Below are 18,350 nucleotides of genomic sequence, written 5' to 3' on the forward strand. Positions count from 1 at the left end.
GATCCAATTCCATCCCACATAGGACAGATAGGTTAGGAGCAGATATTAAAAAAAAAAATGAGATAATCATTTTTCTCTCCCTTCTCTCATCTCCCTCATGAGGTCCTGTGTCTTTCTTATTAAAGAATCATAGACAAACATCAAGCGCGCGTGTCCCGTTCGCCCTTGGAGAGGATGATTCTAGTAGTCTTTGGGCTATCGTTGGGTTTTCAGATTTGAGGTTTAATTTTAGAATTTTTGGGACTGATTATGATCGATCAATTTTGATTCAATCCAGATCAGAATCAATAGGGACATATATGCTCGATTTTTTATTCTGAATTTAAATCCTTAGTCAAACTTCAGGCCATTTCGGAATGATCGATTCTAGTGTTTTTGGGTCTAGATAATTGTGTTTTTAGATTTGATGGTCGTTTCTAGAGTTTTTGGGACTGATTCCGATCGGTCCAATTCCAACAATTACAGAACGGTCGCTTCTATGGTTTTTTGGGAGAGATTCTAACCAAGTACGATCCGACCTAGATTGGAATTGTTAGGGACCAGTTCGATATCTTATTTTGAGTTCAAATTCCTTGGTCGAATCGGTAGATTCGAGTCAGAATCGACTATCACCGAGTCCAATTTCGTCTATCATAAAAAGACTAATTGTAGGGTTTTAGGGATTGGATCATTGGGTTTTCAAATTTTATCACTTCTAGGGTTTTGGGGATCGATTCCAGCTGATTTTCTAATCCCTTTCACGACCTAGATCCGAATCGACAGTGACCAATTCGATATTCGATTCCAAGTTTAAAATCATTGGTTGAATCAATCATGACGAATCCCGATCCAAACATTTCACAATGATCGATTCTAGGGTTTTTTGGACCGATTCCAATCTGGATCGGAATTCAAATCCACATGGACCACTTCCATCTTTTATTATGAGTTTAAAATCTATCGGAGATTGAATTGGCCACTAGGGTTGATCCTGAGGCTCATACAGGGTTGATCGACCTAAGGCATCACAAAAGCTATTTAAGGTCCTGAGGTCAATGGTGAGGTTGATGGTATGTTATCGATCTCTCGATCAACCTCAGCAGCCATCCGAGCTGTTCTCCTCATGTCTTAAGTCAATCTCGGCTATATCCTTATTTTATAACAGAAAACCAAAACATAACATAGAATTTTCACAACCTTGATAAAATGAATGTCAGTTGCTCTTAAACTATAATTATAAAGGTGTCATCAATTTGTTATGAACAATGGACATATCAAATCAACATACATTTTGCGTAATGAAAAATCACCATGTTTGAATGATACTTGGTTATACAACTCATGAGAAATATTTACCATCCGAAAAGAGTTAAAAACGGAGTCTTTGTCTAAAGAAATGCATTGAGAAACGGCAGATGAATAGAACCTTTCAACGAGATAGTGCTTTTTCAAATCTCTCACTTCAATTGGTCTTTTTTCACGAAAAGCAGACATGAGATAACAAATCCAGTGTTTCACTAAAATTTCGAATAGCTGTCCCGAATTCAAGTTGATTATGTTTCGCTTCTTCCTCGGAGACCCAGATATTTTTACTGCTGTTTTTTTCTTTTGTCTTTCCTCTTAACTTGGATATTATTTTGTCAGAATATGAGAAAGAATTATGATCATGAAACTTCACAATACTACAACATTCGAGGAAACCAATCATATGAATCTATTTGGTAAATATTTATCTATCATAATCCTTTAAAAAATATTTCTTTACCTGAAATCAATTTTTTTTTAGTATTGATGTTGTCTTACCTTGGCCAAATTCAACAACAAAGATCAAGGTCTTGTTATACTTCTTGTAACTCTTTTTTTTTTCCTGCCATGTAGGAACCATCTTCTTCTTCTCTGGATTTCATTGTAATGCTGCGAGGGGGGCTTGTCGTTCCAGTTGTAGCTTTCTTGGTGGAAATGATTGTCGTTCTCATCCTTTTCATTCTCTCCCCTATCTTCTCTCTTCTTTCTCTCTTTCTCTTTTTCTCTTCTTTCTTCTCTCTGAACCAAGAATTGATGAATCAAGAATTCAAAGACGCAGCAACAATGGAACCCTTCATGGACTGTTTGATTCCCACATGCCGAAGAATTAGTTTCGATGGGAGAGAGTTCTTCAAATGTACTTTTTGCAGCATTGGGTTTGACAGTCAATCTGTCTTTCGAGGTCATCTGGAGGCGATACACCATGGATCTTTGCTGGAGTCCGTTGCTGCCTACTGCAGCATCCGTGCGTCAATAGGAGAATTCATTCCCAAGTTTATTCAGAACTATTGCATTGATACATTGGATGGACATGTTTACTTCTTCTGCCCTTTCTACGAAGACCATTTTTATTGCTACCAGTGTACTTTCCTTCAACACTTTAGCGAAATTTGTCACGCCCCCATTCCAGATAAGGAATATATTACAATATGAAGGGTGACTAGGACGACACATGTCATCCCACTAAGCTGGCCAGACCACAGACACAGTGTCCCAACAAACAGGAATGGACTGCTTTGGGAATATATGTTAAGGACATTATTTTCTATGATGGAAAATTGTATGCCATTACTGAACAATGTGATCTTAAACTTGTGGAGTTGTTTCCTCATCCAAAAATAACAAGTTGTAACATTGCTCCTCCAGCAAAAGAAGAACAGGATCTTAGCCCGTCCACTCTCCGCAACCGCAAGTAATTTTATTTGGTGGAATGTCTTGAAGAGTTGTTGATGGTTATAAAATTTTGTCTATATGATGATTCTCTATGCTTGGAAAAATGTACGATCAAGATATTCAAGTTAATTAGACCTAAAGAAGGGTAGTAAGAGCTGGACTAAGGTGCAGGACTTGGGTGATCAAATGCTGTTTATGGGCAAAAGTACTTCCTTGTTTGTCTCGGCACGAGACTAACCTGGATTTAGAGGAAACTACATATACTTCACAGAACATGAAGACTTAACCTCTTTAGAATCTCAAGGACATAAAACAGTTGCTACAATGTTTCACTTAGAAGATAATAGCATTGAACTTTTTCCTTCAAATGATTTGGGTTATTCTTCGTCTCCACCCATCTGGTTCACACCAATTTCTTGATAGAGGGGAGGGGGTTTGGGTCAGCTATTAAGATGGGTATCTAATTTATGTTTTCAAACTTGTCTTATGATTAACATTATGGGGATAATTTGATTTTTGTGTTCTTTGTACTTTTATGCTTACATTATTTTAAGGGAAAATTATGTACTCCTCCTCCCTTGTACTTTGCCCTAATTACACGTTCCTCCCCTTGGTTTTCCCACCTTACATACGATTCCTTTGTAGTTTTCAAAAAATTACTAATTCCTCCCCTTCCATTAGCATCTATCTGTTAAGTGCCAACGTGGCGTAGTTAGATTTTTTATAATGCCCAAACTAACCCTGAGAAGTCAAAGGATAGGCCTTAACAAGTAGAAAGAAGATAAAGTTACTACTTTTTTCTTTCTTCTACTCTCCTTGGTCACCGCATGGGAAGGTGTTAGGCACCCATCTTGCCCGGCATAAACCAGTCTTCTGCTATAAATGCTAGAACGATGAATATTCTCTCCTTATGTGATAGTGAGGCTATAGAATACATGCTACAATTTATATTTACAATATGTACATTAAAGCGGTAAAATACTAAGGACTACATTGTAATAAAAATGCAGTAATTATACCTTTAGGAGGTTATAGCTCAAATCTTGGCAGTCTCTTGGCTCAGGGGAGACAGACGAAAAGAATCAACGCCGACTTCTTTGCATAGAATAACGACTTCTTTTGGCAGCTTTTGCTATTGACGGCGGACAGAATAACAGCTGTAATGGGGGACTCTGCTTGCTATCCATGCCCAGATGGGATAACAAACTTGAAGAAAGGGGATTACTCTCTTATCGAACGGGTAATCGAAAGATCTACCCGCACCTAAGAACCTCGATCACTTTATCGGACAGTTTCAAGAAAGAGAATCAGGGTAAAAGGGGGTGAATCTCACTTTTGGGGGTCTCCCTCCCCTAAAAATCCATGAAAATGAGGGGAGGGGGTGCCCCATAGCCCTAGTCTGGACAGGTCCTCCACGACGCCATGGAGGATAACCACGACGCCATGGGCGACATCAGCAGGCTCACATCGAAAACCTCCGCCGCGGCGCTGCTCCGTACACCATTATCTTGGGGGACCTCCATAGGGCCGTGGGACACTGTCCACGGTGGCGTGGATAGTGTGGTCCCCCTCATCTCATTTTTTGGGCCCAAATGGGCCATTTTTTGGTTCCAGGGGGTGTTTGGGCCCATGGGCCAGGTCTTTTGGGTTCTAGGAAGGGAAAAAATGCATCGCCCATCGTCCATGTCTCGTCGTCATCATTGTCAAGGGTGGTGGCAAAATTTCAGTAGCTACACCGTCCATATCCGATGTGTCTTTGTTGGTTATCCATATGGCCAAAAAGGCTATCAGTTGTATGACCTCACCACTCACCGCATTTTTGTTTCACGTGACGTTGCTTTTCATGAGTCCATTTTTCCATTTTCCCCTTCCCCTCTTGACGTTTCTTTCGACCTTCCCCCCCTACAGTACCTGTTCTTCCCTTACCCCTCCCTGACTTTCTAGCCCCCTCTTTCCCGACGACTGTCCTTACTGTGCCCACCCGACCCTCTGCGGCTGTTCCACCATCTCCAGTCTCCACCATCCTTACCCCCTCTCGGTTCCCATATCCTTGTAGATGTCAATCTGTTAAATCCGTGCCCAAATCCTGGCTTAAAACCAGGTCTAACCGGTCTAGTTAAACTTGAGTAGAATCGGCGGCGGTGTACTCCAGGGAGCTGTGGGCAATGATACTTAAACCGTCCCATAAGATCGTTAACTTTGAGACGGGGGAGGTCGTCCAGGATAGGTTCATCGACAAGGACAGGGGGAAGTTTGTCAACAAAGGAGTGTTCTTGGCGTACCCTCCATAGGTGGATCCGCGGGGCCCGATCCGATTCGATGTACCACTTTACGACGACTGGGAATAAGCCATTATTCTTATACTCCATTTATAGCGTAGATAATTGATTAGGATTGGGTGTGTAGCACCCATTTAATTAAAGATAGAGATGGTCTGTGGGCCTCATAAAGTTGAGGCCCAATAACTTGAACATGAACCTATGGTTTGGTGTCCAACCAAACAAACCCTAGAGCATTTAAGCCTAAGGACCAACACCCAGCCAAACATTCCCTAGGGACCTTTTTGAATAGATAAGGCTAAGACCATTATTCCCATATCACTCTAACCCTAAATCGATTTGGGGAGGAAAAAAAGAAAAGAAGAAAAGAAGAGAAGAAGAGAAAGAAGGAGAGGAAGAGAGGAAGGGATGAGGATTCACTCACTCACCATCCCCACTTGGTAAGTTCCTCACCTAACCATTGTCCTTTCTCTCATCCCCATTAATCTCTACACTCTTGGATCTTGGATGGTGTCCTACCATTAATGGCTTCACCAATCTATTGGAGGAACCATTAATGGAAGGGACTAATGCCTTCTTGTTGTGGAAGGTGACCTTAAATGCTTCCATTCCACCCCATTAGATGACCTAGACCATCAATGCCAACCCTAGCTCAAGGATGTGAAGGCTAGGGTTCATTGCTTCCAAAGCTATCACCCACCTCATGTGTGAGCTTGGGTTTATAAACCCTCTTGGTGGTAAGATCTAAAACCCTGGACTAGGGTAACATTCTTGGGCATCATTGTATGGCATGACCTTAGAACATACCCATTTGGGCCATGAAACCAAAGCCCCAAGCTAAATGTGCATTATAAACTTGTTTATGTAAAAAGGTAGTTACAGTCGGGCTAAAACGGTAGGAGCAACCCAGGTGCCTTCCTAACTTTTTAAGCCCTACGTTCTTACCTTTTTCTCTCGGTGAAAAATGGTAGGAGAAAATGGTAGGAACAGTCCAGAAATACATCTACCGTTTTACCAATTTCTTCCTTCCGTTTTACAATATTTACACTTTTGAAACCTTATTGATTCCTACCCTTTTGGGGACTTTAGTAGTAGTCTCTTATGTGTCTTTTTGTGTATCTAGGGCACCCAAATACGAGGATCGGCTCACATGTTAGAGCGCCGGATCATTCACGATTCGATCAAACTAAAACTCAAGGTGAGGAAATCGGATACCCGAACCTATGTTTGAATGTGTTATGCTTCGTGGTTGTGGTTTACCTTTATTTACATATATGAACGGTTATCGAGAATGGTCGGTTGATGGACCATGTATTGTACAAATATATTGATTTCAATACTTGCATATTACACGCATTTTATATTTTCAACCCTTCTATTGTGATATGACATTGGTATGAGAGCATGTGGTGTGCGTGTGTTGAGATTAATAACATTATGTGATGAGAATGAATGTAACGTTATGTTGAAATGTGAGAATGGTTAATGATGATAGAATGTGTGAGTATGATGGGATCCAAGTACTATAGTGTGCGCCGGGCTTGGGATCGATAATTATGTTGTGACTGTATGTGTGCGTGTAAAGCTAGGGGGAGCGTGATGATAGCGAGCCCGGCAAAGGGACTATGGACTCAGCCCCTAGCTTACACGTGTACGTACCCCCCTTTTTTAAGTATTAGATGTTGTTGGTTAGGTCGATATCGTACCCCATACTACGACCCTTTCCAACAGGGGTTTATGTGTTAGATAATCCCCCATGGGGACACCAGTGTGTTCCGATTGAGGTGCTGGGAGCGGCGATTCCGACGCAAGGACCGAAACCATGGTAGTGGGATTAACTTTGGGGGTTTGCTGGGTAAACCAGTGTGTACCGATTGAGGTGTTGGGATCGATGAGTCCGATTGAGGACCTGGACCGGCAAGCTCCTTGCGCAACTCGGGTTTGACATCGCCGGATAGGTCATCCGCGTGTGAGAGATGGAGGGTCGGGGATGCTACCTAGGGCGTTGCAGTAGTACTATACCTGACTTAGGCATTTCTTTGGTAGGTGGATAATGTGCACATGTAAGTTAGAGGGTGCGAGAGGATAGCAAGCCTGACGTGGAGGGACTATGGACTCGACCTCTGGCCTACGTGTGTATGTACCTTAATATACATTAGATGTATACTAGTTAGGATGACACTATACCCGGTGCTACGACCCTTTCTAACAGGGGTTTACGTGTTGGATGATCCCGCATGGGGAAACCAGCGATTCCGATTGTGGACTGGGACCAACGATTCCGATCGAGGACTGGAACCATGGCAGTGGGGTTAACCTTGGGGGTTTGTTCGGTAAACCAGCGATTCCAGTTGAGGTACTGGGACCGGCGAGTCCGATCAAGGACCGAGACCGGCAGGCTCCCTGCACAACTCGGGTTTGACATCGCCAGATAGGTCATCCGTGTGTGAGAGATAGAGGGTCGAGGATGCTACCTAGGGCATTGCAGTAGTACTATACCTGACTTAGAGGTTAGAGTTAGGTGCACATGTAATCATTGTTTCATGCATCATAACATTATCATCTATGCATATTGTAACCCTTTGCATGATTTGATTTACTCATTGGGCTCAGTGGAGCTCATCCCTCGTGGAAACTTCTTTTTAGCTGATGATGCAGATTTGGTGGAGCCAATAGGCTTGGAGCCTATGGCCCCTGAGGGCGGCAGTGGCGAGGACTGGTAGGCCCCTGAGGAAGGGGAGCATGGATCGGATTGCTACTGCGAGACTTGCTACTTAGGAGAGTAACTTCTTGTGATATTGGGTCGGTGGCCTCTTTTTGATATATTACTCTTGACTCGGATATTTGCACTCCTCATTTTTTTTTTTGGATATTTACTCTTATTGGATACTTACTATTTTATCATCTTGAGTCCCATCATAAAAAATTTATTATCTAGATACTATGTAATACATAAGTCCTGATGGGAAGATTTCATGTTTTGAGTATGTATGTGATGGGTTGTTGAACAGGGATAAACATTGACTGTTATGTTATTTATATTATCATTTAGCTTCCGTTACTCTAATTTATTATATGAAATTCTCTCCTAACCATTTATGTCTTGAGCGATGTGGACAAGTTAGCTTAACTGCTGCATCTGTGATCCTGGCGGTAGTGCGGGAGCGTATTTATACGTTTCGATCACAGATTCCGGTGATTCAAAATTCAGGGCGTGACACAATCTCTAGTCTTTGAGATTATGTCAATCTTCCCTTTATTTTATTTTTATTTCTTTCCTTATTTCAATGGGATTCAATCCTGATAAACCCAAAATCACACCGACCAACCAGGAGCCGCCATGTGTCCCGGCTCAAATGGGAAGGCCATCCCAAGCCCGGCCACCTTGCGTTTCACTTGATTGGCCCGAATGGACAATTACCCTCAAGGTCCAAGTCCAGGTACTACGGACCACAACCACCACCAAGATCCAAGTCCAAGTACTACGGACCACGACCACCACCAAGGTCCAAGTCTAGGTACTACGGACCACAACCATCACCAAGGTCCAAGTCCATGTGCTACGGACCATGACCACCACCAAGGAAGTCCAGGTACCACAGGCTACTACCACCGCCAACAACAAGATATACATCATCTCATGGGCACTAGGCGCCGCCTACCAGCCACATAGTCCCAGATGGACTCAAGCACCAAGGATCTCATCCAACACATATAAGTGTCTATCTACTAGGGACATCCACCCTACCGAGACTCTACCTCCCGTAGGGAGACAACCAACCAAGGAAGAACCCTACTACCTAGGAACTCTATCAACTACGAGGACCACTCGTCATCAACTGGGATTCTCCACACCGCCATACTCCACTATAAATGCAAAGGTACTCTACCCCCATTAACTCATCTTGAATATCTGGAATTTTAATTATTCATTTGTTTACTCAGAGAGATCTAACTTAGACATCGGAGAGTCTTAGGCCGGAACCGCACCGATTCTCCTTTGTCACCCAGGTCCTTTTGCAGGTTACGGCACTCGAAGGGATCACCGGACAATTTCTTGACGCAACAAATCCCTTCTCTGTATTTTACTATAAAACAGTCTCACATGTCTTAATAAAATTAATCCTATTCAATCTCTCAATTCTGGGTTTATTAGAACCTTTTCCCTCAAATGATTTGGGTTATTCGTTGTCTCCACCCATCTGGTTTACACCAATTTCTTGATAGAGGTGGAGGGGGTTTGGGTTGGCTGTTGAGATGGGTATCTAATTTATGTCTTCAAACTTGTCTTGTAATTAACATTATGAGGGATAATGTGATTTTCGTGTTCTTATTTGTACCTTTTATGCTTATGTTAAAAAAATTTGTTGCTTTTCAAGGGAACCAAAATAAAATTGGTTCCTAGTGGATCTGGTTTGAATCGGTAGGAACCAATTCTATCTCCATTTTCGAGTTTAAAATCCTTAGTCGAATAATCAAAATTGACCGTGATTGATCCCAATTCCAGCTGTTCTGGAGTTGTTGTAACTAGGTTTTCTGGACCAATTTTGGTGAATTCCAATCCGCTGCAAATCCGAATTATCAAGGACCGATTCGATCTTTGATTTTGAGTTTAAAATCCCTGTCTGAATCGATCGTGACTAATCCGGATTTTGGTCATTCTGAAATGATGACTTTCTGGAACTGGATTGATGGGCTTTCAGATATAAGGGTCGGTTTTAGGGTTTTCAAGACTGATTCCATCTATGATTGTGAGTTTAAAATCGTTAGTTGAATCATTCGAATTGGATTGGAATCGACCATGAACGATTCAAATTTTGACCTTTATGAAATAGACAACTGTAGGGTTTTGGGATCCGATTCCACCCAATTCTGGATAACTTTAATCCGATACGAATTTAATCGGCAAGGATGAATTCGATCGCATATTTTCAAGTTTAAATCTGTGGTCAAATAATTCGATTTTGATTGGAATTGACTATCCCAATTTTGGCCATTTTAAAACGACCGATTCAAGGGTTTTGGGGATTGGATCCCTAGATTTTAGATTTGAGAGCCGATTCTAAGGTTTTGGGGATAGATTTCGATCAATTCTGACCGATATTGATTGGAATCAGCAAGGACCGATTTGATCTCCAATTTCAAGTTTAAAGTCCACAACTTAATCAATCGATTCGAATGGTAAGCAACCGTGACCAATCCCAATTCCGACAGATCTATAATTTTTTAATCTTCAGTTTTTGGGGTTTGATTTCTGAGTTTTCAGATTTGAGTGTCGATTCCAAGGTTTGTGGACAAATTCTGGCCTTGGATTGGAATCGGCATGGACCGCATGGATCTTTGATTTTGATTTTAAAACTCTTGGTTGAATCGGCTAATTCCAATCATTATTGACCGTAATCGATCCCAATTTGTGCCATTACAGAACGACCATATTTTTCAGACCAATTTCGGACAATTCCAATCTGATCTAGGGTTTTGGGGATTGGATCACTAAAGTTGTTCATCCAATATTGGTACTGAAGTCAGAAAAATAAAAACTATGAATATTAAATTAGATAAAAATAAATTTTTACAAGATATTACTTATAGTTGATTTCTCATTTGAAATAAGAAATCAATTGTATTAAACACACCAGTGTTTTTAGGAAAGATAAAACCTAGGAAGATGACAAGTAGCAAGTATATTAGGTTTTTTTTTTTGTTTGGTAACATGAAGCTTTACTGATAATCATGTGAGGGACCTTGAATTCCAAATATGTCTTGGAACCAAGGAGTGGAAATGGGTTAATCTGTCATGCACACGCTAGACAGGGCTCTCCTGGCAAGGGTATCTACAACAGTATTCAGATCCCGTGGAATAAAAGAAAATGAGACAGCAACAAAAGAATTACATAGGTGCATTACATCATCTAGAATTAGGTTGGGTACTACTATAATGATGACACATGAAATTTTTGTAATTATATTATATTTTAAAGGTCAATTCCAGGGGAGTGATAGATAATTTCCCTTTAGATATTTAGTGCAACTAAGGTTCAAGAGTTTGGAATCACAACCGGAATCGGTTACTGTCGATTCTGATCCGATTCCATCCAGATAGGATAGATAGGTTAGAAGCAGATTGACTAGGCCCAAGTGATCTATTTTATTGGATTAAAAAAAATAATGAGATAATCATTTTTCTCTCCCTTCTCTCATCTCCCTCCTCAAGTCCTCTGTATCCCTTATTAAAGAATCATAGAAAAACATGAAGCTCGCGTGTCCCTTTCTCCCCTGGATTGGATGATTCTAGCAGTTTTTGGGCTATTGTTGGGTTTTCATATTTGAGGTCCAATTTTAGAATTTTTGGGACCGACTATGGTCAATTTTGGTTCAATCCAGATCAGAATCAATAGGGACATGCTTGATCTCTGATTCTGAGTTTAAATCCTTAATCAAACTTCAAGCCATTTTGGAGCGATCGATTCTAGTGTTTTTGGGTCTACATTTTTTTATTTGAGGGTCGATTCTAGGGTTTTTGGAACTGATTTCGATCAGTCCAATACCAACAGCACCAGAACAGTCAATTCTTTGGTTTTTAGGGAGTAATTCCGACCAAATTTGATCCAACCTAGATTGGAATTGCAAGGGACCGATTCGATATCTTATTTTGAGTTCAAATTCCTTGGTCGAATTGGTAGATTCGAGTCAAAATCGGCTATGCCCAATCCCAATTACGTCTATTATAGAAAGACCAATTGTAGGGTTTAGGGGATTGGATCATTGGGGACCGATTCCACCCAATTCCATCTATTATAGAAAGACATATTGTAGGGTTTTGGGGATTTTGAGGTCAATTTTAGGGTTTTGGGGACCGATTCCGGCTGACTTTTTGATCTCTTTCACGATCTGGATCGGAATCGGCAGTGACGAATTCGATATTCGATTCCAAGTTTAAAATCCTTGGTTGAATCAATCACTCCGATCCAAACGTTTCAAAATGATCGATTCTAGGGTTTTTGGGACTGATTCCAATTCGGATTGGAATTGGAATCTACATGGGCCACTTCGATTTTTTATTATGAGTTTAAAATCTATCGGAGCTTGAATTGGTCCCTACCAATTCCATCTCCGATTCTGAGTTTAAAATATATCGGAATCAACATGGACGGATTCGATCTCCAATTTTGATTTTAAAATCCTTTATAGAATAAACCGATTCATATCCGATTTGATTGTAACCGATCCCAATTCCGACCATCCTTGAACGTCGATTATATTTTTCTTTTCTTATAAAACGTGTGACTGAAAGAATGAATCTTGTCCGTACCAAAAAAAAAAAAAAGAATGAATCTCGTGTCGTGTTTGGTTGAAGGATTCTGAGGAGTTGGATCCGATGGAATTCGGATTCCGTAAGTTTTTGCGTGTTTGGTTTCTCGGAACACGGTTCCGTGTTGGATTCCAAGAATCCATGAAAATCCATTTTTCAATGTAAATTTGGGAATCCACAAGAATTCGCCCCTTGGGGTGAATTCCAAATCGAGTCCAGGATTCTAGGCCCTCATATATATAGGATGGATTCTTGTGGACTCCAAAAATGGGGATTGAAACGAAGTTCGATTGCTAGGGTTTCTCTTCAGCCTTCTCGTTTTCTTCTCAAAGGAACCGAAGACGAAGACAGTCTCTGCAATTCCAAGGAAGTGAAGGTTCTTCACGACTCTCTTTCTCTCTCGGGTCTTCAGCCATCTCGTTTTCTTCTCCAAGGAACCGAAGACGAATCCACAACTCTAAGGAAGCGAAGGTTCTTCACAACTCTCTTTCTCTCTGGTCTTCAGCCATCTCGTTTTCTTCTCCAAGGTTCTTCACTACTCTCTCTCTCTCTCTCTCTCTTTCTCTCATTGTTTCTCTGTCTCTCGCTCTCTATCTCTATCGTTGTCTCTGTCTCTCTCACATTATCTCTGTCTCTCTCTCTGTGTCTATGTATCTCTCTGTCTCTCCCTTTATCATTCTCGTTCGATTGTAGTTAGGGTTTTTTTTTTTTAAATTGGATTATTGATTGCTAACCAATTTTTCTCTTCATTTCAGGTTCTAGGCAGTTCAATAGGGTCATTTTGAAAATCTCCAGTGGAAGGAACATCTTGGATTAACGCAGGTATGGCACATTTCTTCGCTCTCTCCCTTATCTCAGACAGCTGCTTATATTCTTTCTTATAAACAGTGTTTCCATTTCTCTAGGCAACCTTATCCATCTCAAACAGTATAGTACTGTGGATGTCCATGGATTTCTCATATATAGCCTCTAGGTATATGCTTATAGCAATTAAGGAATATTAAATGATCACTAAGCTATGGCTTTAGTAATATGATGCAAGGAACTACAAAGGTTTTTTTTTTTTTTTTTTTTTCTTTTTTTTTTTTGGGACTATCCTACTCAAGGGCTCATAGGCCAACTACAAGCTAAGGGGAAGGCTAAGACAACCCCACAATCTACAACTAGGGGGGGACGGGGACGGGGAGAAAGGTGTCTTTTTTTGGCACAATATGCAATCCAGGAGAATCGTTCCGTTGACCTCCTGGGGGGCATGCATCAACTTACAATGCCACCAACCAATTGAGCTAGCAGTTGTTTGCGAACTACAAAGATCTGTGATTGTAATTATTGACCAAGATGTGCTAACTGAGTTCGTAAGGGTGGCAATACCTAACTTGATTCATACACCATTATGACACATTTATGGAATTTTTGAATGGGGGCTTGTTAGGAATTTAGGAATTTAGGAATTTAGGAATCTCTCCGTCTCTCCCTTTATCATTCTCGTTCGATTGTAGTTAGGGTTTTTTTAAAAAAATTGGATTTATTGATTGCTAACCAATTTTTCTCTCCATTTCAGGTTCTAGGAAGTTCAATAGGGTCATTTTGAAAATCTTCAGTGGAAGGAACATCTTGGATTAACACAGGTATGACACATTTCTTCGCTCTCTCCCTTATCTCAGACAGCTGCATTATAGTTAGGGATTTTTAAAAAAACCTTCATGGTTTGTCTTCAACTAGGATTTAAATGGAGAATCAGTCTCTTCCCCTTGTCTAATTATTATTGTATAAAATTTAGTTTATCTTATACCAAGTTTTACATGACCAAATAGCATTCAAAAGCAACTATATAATCTTGAAGAAAGAAGGAAATAATATATTTGATATTAAATATATAGTATTGATGACAGAATAATACTCCTTGTCTGCATATGGAGTTTTTTTTTTTTTTTTCTCAATTTTTTTTTCTTTGTTTTGTTTGATTTTCAGCCCCACAATTTTTTGTAATACAAAGTAAAACAATTGGTTTGCATGTCATACGTAAGCTATGATGAAACTAAAACGCAAGAAGCCACAATGCAGTCAATGAAGACCAGAACCCTCTAGTCATGGTTTAGACCTTGAAAGGAGGGGGGAAATTGTTTACTCTGCAACATCAGACATGAGTTTATGGGGTGGAGATCCATAGGCTTGGATTAGGGATAAGGTCTGTTTGCTTTGACCTGATCAAAAGAGTTCGTATTGACCTTCTATTCATAAAAATAAAAAAAAATACACACAGATTAAAGTTAATTAAGAACAAGGTGACTCAAAAGATAGTAGTTGTTAATAACCACATTTGATTTTTCTTAGTTTTGGGTTAGATGTGGGGTTAACCCACCCAATAATGGGGGTTCTAAGATCATCTACAAGTGTGACCTATTATTGCAACACATGTCAGTTGGCATGAATCACAAATATTAAACTTCAGTTCATGGATAGTTTGAGATGAGATGGGGTGGGGTGGTTATCCGTAGGGGGAAAGGAACCAGAAGCAGGTGTCCTTCTGCCTTCCACAAACATAAAGATTCGATTGGGAGCTTCAGATCTTTTAGAACAGGGTGTGAAGGGTGAAGTGATCTTCATCAAAGGGCGAAGTGATTGATAGTTTCAGATAAGTTTCCCAATAGATCTGAGAGATCTAAAGTAGTTTCTAGACTCTAGAAATGGAGATAAAGCTGATTTCATCACTCCTCCCTCTATTACAAAGAACGAAACCTACTAACCCAGATTCTAAAAACACAGCCAATCCCTGCAGAGCAGAGGTTACCCTGTTTGTCTCAAGACCCAAAGATGCTTATCAAGATGGATTCGAGGCTCAAGGTTCTATCCAAACTCCGAAGTGTCAAAAGACTCAAAACAGATTGATTGATTACAAACAGACTTTCCCCTGAGTCAAATTCAAAGTACAACCCCATGCCTCTGATATTTGTCAGCCGGGTAAGGTTTTTTCTTTTTATGAAATAAAAGTTCATTAATTGAAAAGGTATTCACATACAATTAGCCTCTATAGTCATGCTCAGTTTGCTTACGCCAATTACCCAACAAAAAAAACAAAAAAAAAGTTTGCTTAGGCCAGATTTGATATGATTTGTATTTAAATTTTGGATTGATTAAGAAATAGTCAACACACCCCCCTTGTTGCCAAATACCTGAGCATACACCCCCCTTGTTGCCTTACAACTGAGCACACACACCCCACTTGCTGCCGAATACCTGAACACACACACCCCTCCCCTTGCTGTCCCACACCTGAGCACACACCCCCCTCCCCTTGCTGTCCTATACCTGAGCACACACACACCTTGCTGCCCAATACCTGAGCACACACCCCCCCCCCCCTTCTGCCCTATACCTGAGCAACACATCCCCCACCCCCTTGCTGCCCTACACATGAGCACACACATCCCTTATATGCAACCAGGAAAAAAGGCAAGAAAACAAGATGAAAGGTTTACCTAAAAACAAAAAAAGACAAAACAATATGAAAGACTTGCATTAAAAATTGACAAAAGAAGAAGAAATCATGGAGGGTACTAGAGTGGTTGTGAGCATCAGTGTCAAACCTTCTCTATTCTTCTCAAAGTGTTTTCCCCATCCAATTAATATCATACTATATGCAACAAACCCTCTCCCTGAAAAAAAAAAAAAAAAAAAAGCATTGAAGGAAAGTTTTTAGAAACAAACTCACACAAATAAAATCCAAAGTGTCTTCCCAATTTGGCCACTTTGGACTTTCCATCAGTTTAATAGGACTATGTAACTGTACACTGGATGGACCTCTCTCTCCAGCCAATGTATTGCTTTCTTTAACATGCTACTTTTATTTAGTCTCAAACATGCTATTTTTATGCATATTCACAAGTCATGACAAATGAAACTCACTTCAGAGTAAAAACTTGGATACAACATTGTCAATGCCATTTGGTGATTACTTTCAAGAATTGAATGGATGTGCACCGGTCCATGCACTCATCTAGAGAGCTTAATGCTTGATCTTGGGCTTTTTCACAATCATCACAGAACAGTGAGCATGGTGAGCACAGTTGTCACTTACACTGCCCAAAACAGCCCTGCAAGGCATCAAGCAATTTATCTGTTAGTTTGTATGCAGTAATATAGACAAACTAAAGGAGGATAACTTGTTCTAGGAAGGGATGGCTAGTGAGGTTGTCCACCACGTATGCGATGTACGTGGCTGGGCATGCGTAATTGAGATAGACAACTCACTGTCTTTGACCTACGAGATCACAATGGAGGGAAAATGTACTATCCATGGGATGATAAACCATCAACTGTATCTGTATGGAAATGGAAAACAGTCATAAGTGGTGGTTGAGGAAAGAAAATATTTATGTGATAATCTGTGGATCCATATGTAGATTAAGGTGGAGGAGCTGATAGAGAACCGCACATGTACCAGTTAAATTCAAGATCACATTTTCAAATTTTCATCAACAGCAAACATTAACCAGTGGGTAATTCCCTTGAGTCAATATGATCTTCAGATCAATTAATGGGGAAAAAGAAGAATTTCACATTAACCAGATAATGAACAAAGCTAACTAATATGTTGCTTAGACAGAGATGAAGTATATAAATCCAGATGACATCTTCTACTCTTCTGTATGCTACACCCTTCTTCCACTTTCTCCTCTTTTGATTGCCCTTGTGTTAGAAAATCTACTGTCATAACCTTACAGAATATCACCTGAATCCATGAAACTTATTTTCCCTAATCCTTCCATAACGTATCCCAAAACAACCATCTGCTTAAGTCCAAAGTTTTAGTCTCCCCTTTCTTTTGAAAAGGCCTCTTACTGTTATTTCTCCAAGTGACAATGCTCACCATAAGAAATCCAACAAGGGGCTGAGCCACTGTTCTATGATAGGAAACACTGCCAGTAGAATCAACAGAAACATCCTGCATTATTCTCTTATTATCTTCTCCTTTGCACCTGCCAACAGGTCTAGGAGTTGACAGGAATGTTGCCAGATTTGAGCTGCGATTTCTAGATTTTGTTAGTCATCTCTAGCATTTTTAGCAGCATTTATACTCCTTGAATTTCTATATATGCACCATATATAGATGGTTTTAAAACATTTGGCTGCAAAACTGCCACCTCCAACCCCGGAAACGGTTCTTCAAGTTGTTAACAGCAACAACAACAGTACTGATCGATGCCTCTCTGATCAGGCCTTGTAGCAGTCTTAGAAATAGAAACTAAAGAGAGGAGGGATATAAGAGAAAGGGGAAGGAAGAAGGGGGATATGACCAATTCCTCTAACCTATATAGCCTTGGTCAGTCTCTCACTAACCACAAAGATTTCACACCTCTCAACTGCATCTCACAGCAGCCATGGCACAAAACCACGCTTATTCATTCATGAAAAATTGTGGGTATGGATACAATGGCCCTTACAATATAGAGGTGCTGGTAGCACTCTAACAAACATAGAAAATAAATAAGAAAGAAGCCTCACGGATATATTTGGAACCTTGTATAATAAGAATCATGAATAAAAGGAAAGATAATATCCAAGTAGTATCTAATTAAAACTCAAAATAGAAACTACAGTAAGCCCCCCACGATTCTGGTTTTTAGTGAACCAACTAAAACCCAGACCACATGAGCTTGGTCTGGCCTGGACCAAAGTCAAGTTGAAGAAACATGGGCCTAAGTATGTGCCTGGTTCTTCTTAGCTTTGCGATTATAATGCTTGCTGTAATGTTTGTCTACATCACAGGATTCACAGCCTGACCAACCCATTGCCACCCCACAGGGAGGATGCTTATTATACCAGTGAATCTGCCACCATAGATCCGCAGTACACTGCTAATGGGTGAGAAGTTGAAAATTTGTGTGTTAACTGTTTAAGCAATCACCATTGTTACGAATCTGCCACCATAGTTTCTAGATTGTCATTCCCATTACATATTATTGACCTATTTAGGCATTTGGGTGGGTTGAAAGTGATCCAAAATGGGTTTTTGGAACCCAGGATTGCATTGACCTATTTATGCATTGTGGCCATGTCTTGTGCATTAAGAATCTTTGATT

General features: G+C 40.4%; 1 long non-coding RNA gene across 1 annotated transcript; it reads right to left on the minus strand.

Moving 5' to 3' along the window:
- Nucleotides 1-16,110: 16,110 nt before the first annotated feature.
- On the minus strand, nucleotides 16,111-16,586 carry LOC122640578. Its single transcript, XR_006329697.1, has 2 exons — nucleotides 16,533-16,586; nucleotides 16,111-16,435 (listed from the first exon to the last, which is right to left on the minus strand). It is a non-coding gene; the product is annotated as an uncharacterized LOC122640578 (long non-coding RNA).
- Nucleotides 16,587-18,350: the final 1,764 nt, after the last annotated feature.

The sequence above is a fragment of the Telopea speciosissima genome, chromosome 9 (genome assembly GCF_018873765.1).
Source record: "Telopea speciosissima isolate NSW1024214 ecotype Mountain lineage chromosome 9, Tspe_v1, whole genome shotgun sequence".
NCBI classification, from domain to species: domain Eukaryota; kingdom Viridiplantae; phylum Streptophyta; class Magnoliopsida; order Proteales; family Proteaceae; genus Telopea; species Telopea speciosissima.